Source organism: Drosophila serrata, unplaced genomic scaffold, assembly GCF_035046125.1.
Source record: "Drosophila serrata isolate PLE 108 unplaced genomic scaffold, ASM3504612v1 contig_165, whole genome shotgun sequence".
NCBI lineage: Eukaryota > Metazoa > Arthropoda > Insecta > Diptera > Drosophilidae > Drosophila > Drosophila serrata.
In genome coordinates, this window is record NW_028257063.1 from 2,887,332 (window position 1) to 2,894,732 (window position 7,401).

Consider the following 7,401-nt stretch of genomic DNA (forward strand, 5'->3'; position numbering starts at 1 on the left):
AGATTTCGATCGGACATGGCTAGATCGATTCAGCTTTTAATGCTGATCAAGAATATACATGATTTATAGTGTCGGAAATGGCTCCTTCATTGAGTTTTCCAACTTTTGACTAGAATTATGATACCCTGGAAGGGAACTAAAGCTGCAGAATTTACCCACAATGCACTGTGCACTGTACACTGTACACCGTGCCGTGTTGGCTGCCGGCTGCTGTTTGTTTGTGTGCGTGAGAGGCATGTAAATAACTCGCTCAACCGCTTAGCGGCAACATGTTGCCGGAAATGCATTTCCGGCTGCATGGCCCCCATGTTGCAGGCAACATGTTGCGCAGCTCAGCGCCGCTTCGCTCAGCACAACTCCGCTCAGCTCAGCTCAGCTCATTAAGTGCAGCAGGCACACATAGAAGCATAGCTTTATCTTTATCCACGGCCTTAACTATCTATTGTTTGGCCAGAGCAAAGCGGCTGCCAGTCAGGCAGCCGAGAAAAACGATTTCTTTATGGCGCAAACAGCGTCATAATTTAGATCTAATTGTCAGATATTCGCGGGCTGAGCTTTGCTTTTCGGATTTTCCCCGCCGCCCCATGCCCATGGCTCCCTGCTCTGCAAATGAAGACATTCGGCGCAGTCTCGGAGCCGCGGAACTGCAACTGGACAGCTTAGCGGCTGAACAGCCGAGGAGCTGTGCGATTTCTACGTCAATTACGGCGCGGAGCGTTTTATTGGCCAATGGCGTGCTGGGCGGGTATTAAGCCCGCTTGCTGATAGCTTAACCTCCGGCTCCTCTGGCTGCTCTGCCACCAGAAGCAGCTGCTGCACCTGCACCACCTCCGCCACCTTAACCCACTAATGATGGCCAGCGTGGATGCAATGCAATGCAATGTATGTGCGACTGCCACATAGAAGCGGCTATTTATTGGAAGTGCATCTAATGAGACACTGCCATTACTGCCCACAATTTGGTGGGAGAAAAGCGGGGTTTTCCTTTACCAAAATTAGCTTTCTGCTTCGAGCTGTACTTTTATTTTAAAACCCAAATAATTTGATAAAATGTTTAGCTTTAATTAATAAAGATATAGGTCTATTCTTAAATATACATAATCAAATACTTCCCCCTTGAATGGGCTTAGCTAACTAAAAGTCTTGAGCAACTCAATTTTATATAAGTATATATTTTGATATCATATGTTACGTTTCTTTAAAATAAAGTAGTATTTAATAATTTTGTAAAGCCCCTACATCGAGTGAAGACTGTACAATGTTCTTAAAATAACGATATATAAATTGCCTCACTCTACTTAAAATATCATTTAAATTCGCAAGCATTTCTTCTTCGATTTTATGAATGAAATCGGCAGAATATAGATATATTCCGCTGCTTGTTTTTAGCTTCCGCCCCGTCAGAATAAATCAAATGTCTCAGGCACATCAAAGCGGCATCTATGACATTTGAACTGCCACCGGAAATGAATGAGTGAGCTCTTTGCAAATAATGTTGGGCCATAAATAGACTTACATACTTCGTCCCATTCAATTTGCATATCAATCGGACAACGCTGCGTATGCGTAATTTCCCCATATTCAGCTATCTTTGACATTTCTCACGATAATTAGTAGCCCAAGCGATTGGGGAGAGGGGGGAGTGGTGAGCGGTGAGCAGGAAGGGTTGTGCCAGGCTGGGGCAGGTGGGCGGACAACAGCTTAAGTGACGGCAATTTGCGGTGCCTCAAGGATATTCGATGACAAAAAGAAATTGCCTTTGTATTAAGCCGTCTAGACTGATTTGCCTGCAATATACACACCGTACGTGTGTGTGTGCGAGTGTGCGGCTGTGTGTAATAGTCCGCTTAGGCTTGCCATGCTGTCGGCACTTTACATCAAAGTAAAGCCATTGCAATTGGCTAGACAGCGCCTTATAATCCCTCCGTTAGTTGCCTTACCGGAGTCCCTGCCCCCCCGCTTCCTTGCACGCACTTGGCCGGGATGTGTTTGCGGTTACGTAATGGATAGTGCTGACCAGGCTGCCACAATTGGGCTATCCTGTTCATAAATGATTAATTGCAGATGGATTTCGACTATGCACAATCACAAGATGCCAGGAAGTGTTCTACTTTTCCGTTTTCCTGGAAGAGGTGTGCGATCACCACCGGGCATTCCCTGCAATATTTTGATATTCTCTTTGGAAACGTGCTGGTGGCTGCATTTTTAAGTGATGTGTTTTAGTAGGTGAGTGATTCAGTTCGAAATTCAAAAATACCGGAAAGGGGTTTTATTAATTATGTATTATTCTTTACAACAATAATACGAGTTTTTACAGTAATTCAGTTATCTTTTTAACTGTCTTTTTGGTTTTCCTAAAAAAGTTTTACATCGTCAAATAAAAATTTATTAAATAACAAAAACTATATATCAAACATACATAAGATCTTATATTTTAATTTAATCGATTAACTCCTCACTCTGTCGCTTCCTGTTCGTCTGGTATATAAAATCAAACAATTTAAACATTTGTACAAAAAAATTTCAAATTGAAGTCGACAACAACAAAAACAAACAACAACGTATTTACAACAATAACAATTGCCAATTTACAATAACAAAAGAACAAAAATTAATTATTTCAAGTGCCAAATTTGAATTCGAATTTGAAAAGTTCCCTCCATATGAGGTCTATGAATCTTCCGCCAGAGAGAGCACATAGGTTTTAATATGAGCTATTTATGTTCAGTGCGGTAAAGCAGAGTGCAAGCAGTACCAATTTACAAAAGCAGTTCACTCGCCCTGACACGGAGCTGCCACTTAAGTTTTTTCCAGCCGTGTGGCAGCCTTGTCGAATTTAAATATGAATTCAAAAATATTGAAGAAGAATGTTAATTACAATTACAAGAGGTGCTCCCTAATTATTTTCTTGAAAAGTAAAATTTAGTAGTTAAAAATTGTTGCATTTTTGCTTAGTTATGACTGATTTGATGAGGCCCCATGATTTATTTACAATACTTTGTCTTTCTACAGTTTTCTTGTTTTCAATATGTTGATCCATTTTAGTTTAATGGTGGTTTAGTGTTTGTTAAAAATTCACAGCACTTTATTTATGTTTCTTCATATTTTATTAGCCATCAAAATTACATTTAAATTTATTTAACAATTCAATCAACACTATATAGAGGCTATTCAAATTTTAATTAAAATCAGAAATCAAATTACCCGAGAACTTCTTGGAAATATTTATACAAGCTGATTAACCCTTAATAAAAAATATCAGCTTGTCCAAAATGCACACAGTGTCGTCGTTTTCCAGACCCTCCATGCCTGTGCCACCTAATTATGTAAAAATCCCTAAGCGAAGCAATAAGTAAACATTTGCCGCATTGCATTCATAAATCCGCAGAAACTTTCCATTTTAAAATCCGATTGCGAGCGGCAGCTGCAGTCCCAGCCTCAGCAGCTAATCACGTCCGAGTGACGCGATGGAGGAGTCTCTTAGCAGGTCATGATGTGAATTCATAATTTCCGTATCTGTTCTAGACAACGAAGACGTCGTTCTGTTCGTTTTATGTGATGTGTAAGGAGCATTTCAGCGATAGTTTGATTATTTTACGACGACAACGTGCCGAGAGCTCAATGGACACTTAAAAGATGACAATTACACGAGCTGATCTAGCGCTGATCGGAGTCCCTCGTTTGGCGTGACATTTTGTGACGGAATTGAAATGAGAGATTATACGAGTCGAGAACTATTTGATCATAAAAGGCTAGGGCAGGGCCATTAGCGTATCAATTACACGCGTCATTGAAATCACTTAGAGTTGGTGGAGCGATTTCTCGCATTACACACTTGACATAAATTCGCGGCGACTGGAGACACTGGAGATAGAGTTCGAGGTCTTTTTTGTTCACGACCGGAAGGCAGCCCAGAATGCGATATTTCAATGTTCATTCATTGTTTTACGACCTCTCCAATCGCAGTGAAAGTGTTTTATGGTCGATTTTTTCGCTCGAAAGGTGAGGCATTATGTGGGCGTCGGTGATATTTGGGTCAGCAGATCAATTACGGCCTGCTGCTGGCCGCCTTTTTATGAGCTGTCGCCGGCGCTAATAACTCTTGAAACCGAAACGAGAGAAGGGTTAACTTTTATGACTCAAAAAGGGGTAGAACATTCCTTCCTGGAGAATATATTGCTAGCCTCCGGAATATGCAATCAATGTACTTACTTTAAACATTAAAGAGTGGTGTAAACAAACCCCTGCTTTATCATTACATTTTTACCTGTCTGACGTCACAGGAAGGTGAGCATGAGCATGAGCATGAGCTTGAGCATGAGCTTGAGCGTGAACACCTGCATTGATTCACGGACGTGTGTGTTCGTTCGACTTGGTTTTTTCCTACACTTCCTTTCGACTCTCGACACTCGTACATCCCCAAATAAGGCGCCGCAGCTGCACCTCAAAGCTCACGTCGCCAGATCGGAACTTATCTGTATAGTATATATAGTATGTCTGGTGCATTGTTATTGTGCTGCATGACTCCTATAAAATAATCACAATATTGCTGATAAAAGCCATCTCGCTTACAATGCAATTGTGACATGTTTCCAGCGCTGGTAACTTCCGCCAAGTGTAACGACAGATTGTGACTGAAACCCATCCATTTCAAGGGCAGCTCCCCTATTTTCTGAATTTACTTGATATTTATTTTGTGGAGCCGGGAAACTCCAACAACCGATATTACAGAGTTCAGAGCTGCCAACAGCTGGGATCGGAAAACTACACAGAGAAAAATAACAGGGGGGGACTATTTAGAAGGGGATTGAAATTATGAGCCGTTCGCTGTTTGTATTGATTCATTTTAAATACAGTATAAGACATTTTTTAAAAGTAAAAATTCTGTAACATCTTAGGATAGTATAATTTATCTTACAAAAGCACAAACACATTTATTACAAGATTTAATACTCTTGCGGTCGTATTATAATTTTAGTTAGAAGCTTGCTACGCTATGAAGGAGTCGTTTTCGAACATATACACCATATATATTCTTGACCAATTGTCGGAAATGACTCCTTCACTGTTTTACAGCCTTCGGACTAAAGTTGAAATCCAGCCTTTGAGCCAATATTTATTTGCATTTTTATACCACAATTTTTCTGTAGGCTGTATAACAATGAAGGAGTCATTTCCGACCCTATAAACCATATATATTCTTGATCAGCATTAAAAACTGAATCGATCTAGCCATGTCCGATCAAAATCTATTTTTTTCACAATTTTCGGAAATTTGAAATTTTCATAAGGGGTTACATCATTAAAATTGTCAAAAATTGGCAAAAAATTGAATTTTCTAAAATGTTAAACTGAGTATGCAGGTTTATTATCCCAATAAAAACTAGCACAGGACAGCTTTCCGAATTGAATTTAATGCATTTTTGGCTTTGTTATGAATTTTTTAAACTTTGGTTGGTCGCAAAAATTGTGGTATAAAAATACAACTAAATATTGGCTCAGGGAAGGGATTATCATTTTAGTCACAAGGTTGTTTAAAATGTTAAATCGAGTATGCAAGTTTGTTACCCTAATAGAAACTAATAGAGGACAGCTTTCCGAATTGAATTTAATGCATTTTTGGCGTAGGTATGAATTTTTTAAACTTTGGTTGGTCGCAAAAATTGTGGTATAAAAATATAAATAAATATTGGCTCAAAGAAGGGATTTCAATTTTATTCACAAGGTTGTTTAAAATGTTAAATCGAGTACGCAGGTTTGTTACCCTAATAGAAACTAATACAGGACAGCTTTCCGAATTGAAATTAATGCATTTTTGGCGTAGGTATGAATTTTTTAACCAAATTTTTATACCAAACTGTGGTTTAAAAATACAAATAAATATTGGCTCAAAGATTGGATTTCAATTTTAGTCCGAAGGCTGTAAAACAATGAAGGAGTCATTTCCGACCCTATAAACCATATATATTCTTGATCAGCATTAAAAACTGAATCGATCTAGCCATGTCCGATCAAAATCTATTTTTTTCACAATTTTCGGAAATTTGAAATTTTCATAAGGGGTTACATCATTAAAATTGTCAAAAATTGGCAAAAAATTGAATTTTCTAAAATGTTAAACTGAGTATGCAGGTTTATTATCCCAATAAAAACTAGCACAGGACAGCTTTCCGAATTGAATTTAATTCGTTTTTGGCTTTGTTATGAATTTTTTAAACTTTGGTTGGTCGCAAAAATTGTGGTATAAAAATACAACTAAATATTGGCTCAGGGAAGGGATTATCATTTAAGTCACAAGGTTGTTTAAAATGTTAAATCGAGTATGCAAGTTTGTTACCCTAATAGAAACTAATACAGGACAGCTTTCCGAATTGAATTTAATGCATTTTTGGCGTAGGTATGAATTTTTTAAACTTTGGTTGGTCGCAAAAATTGTGGTATAAAAATATAAATAAATATTGGCTCAAAGAAGGGATTATAATTTAAGTCACAAGGTTGTTTAAGATGTTAAATCGAGTATGCAAGTTTGTTACCCTAATAGAAACTAATACAGGACAGCTTTCCGAATTGAAATTAATGCATTTTTGGCGTAGTTATGAATTTCTTAACCAAATTTTTATACCAAATTGTGGTATAAAAATACAAATAAATATTGGCTCAAAGATTGGATTTCAATTTTAGTCCGAAGGCTGTAAAACAATGAAGGAGTCATTTCCGACCCTATAAACCATATATATTCTTGATCAGCATTAAAAGCTGAATCGATCTAGCCATGTCCGATCAAAATCTATTTTTTTCACAATTTTCGGAAATTTGAAATTTTCATAAGGGGTTACATCATTAAAATTGTCAAAAATTGGCAAAAAATTGAATTTTCTAAAATGTTAAACTGAGTATGCAGGTTTATTATCCCAATAAAAACTAGCACAGGACAGCTTTCCGAATTGAATTTAATGCATTTTTGGCTTTGTTATGAATTTTTTAAACTTTGGTTGGTCGCAAAAATTGTGGTATAAAAATACAACTAAATATTGGCTCAGGGAAGGGATTATCATTTTAGTCACAAGGTTGTTTAAAATGTTAAATCGAGTATGCAAGTTTGTTACCCTAATAGAAACTAATAGAGGACAGCTTTCCGAATTGAATTTAATGCATTTTTGGCGTAGGTATGAATTTTTTTAACTTTGGTTGGTCGCAAAAATTGTGGTATAAAAATATAAATAAATATTGGCTCAAAGAAGGGATTTCAATTTTATTCACAAGGTTGTTTAAAATGTTAAATCGAGTATGCAAGTTTGTTACCCTAATAGAAACTAATACAGGACAGCTTTCCGAATTGAATTTAATGCATTTTTGGCATAGTTATGAATTTTTTAAACTTTGGTTGGTCGCAAAAATATT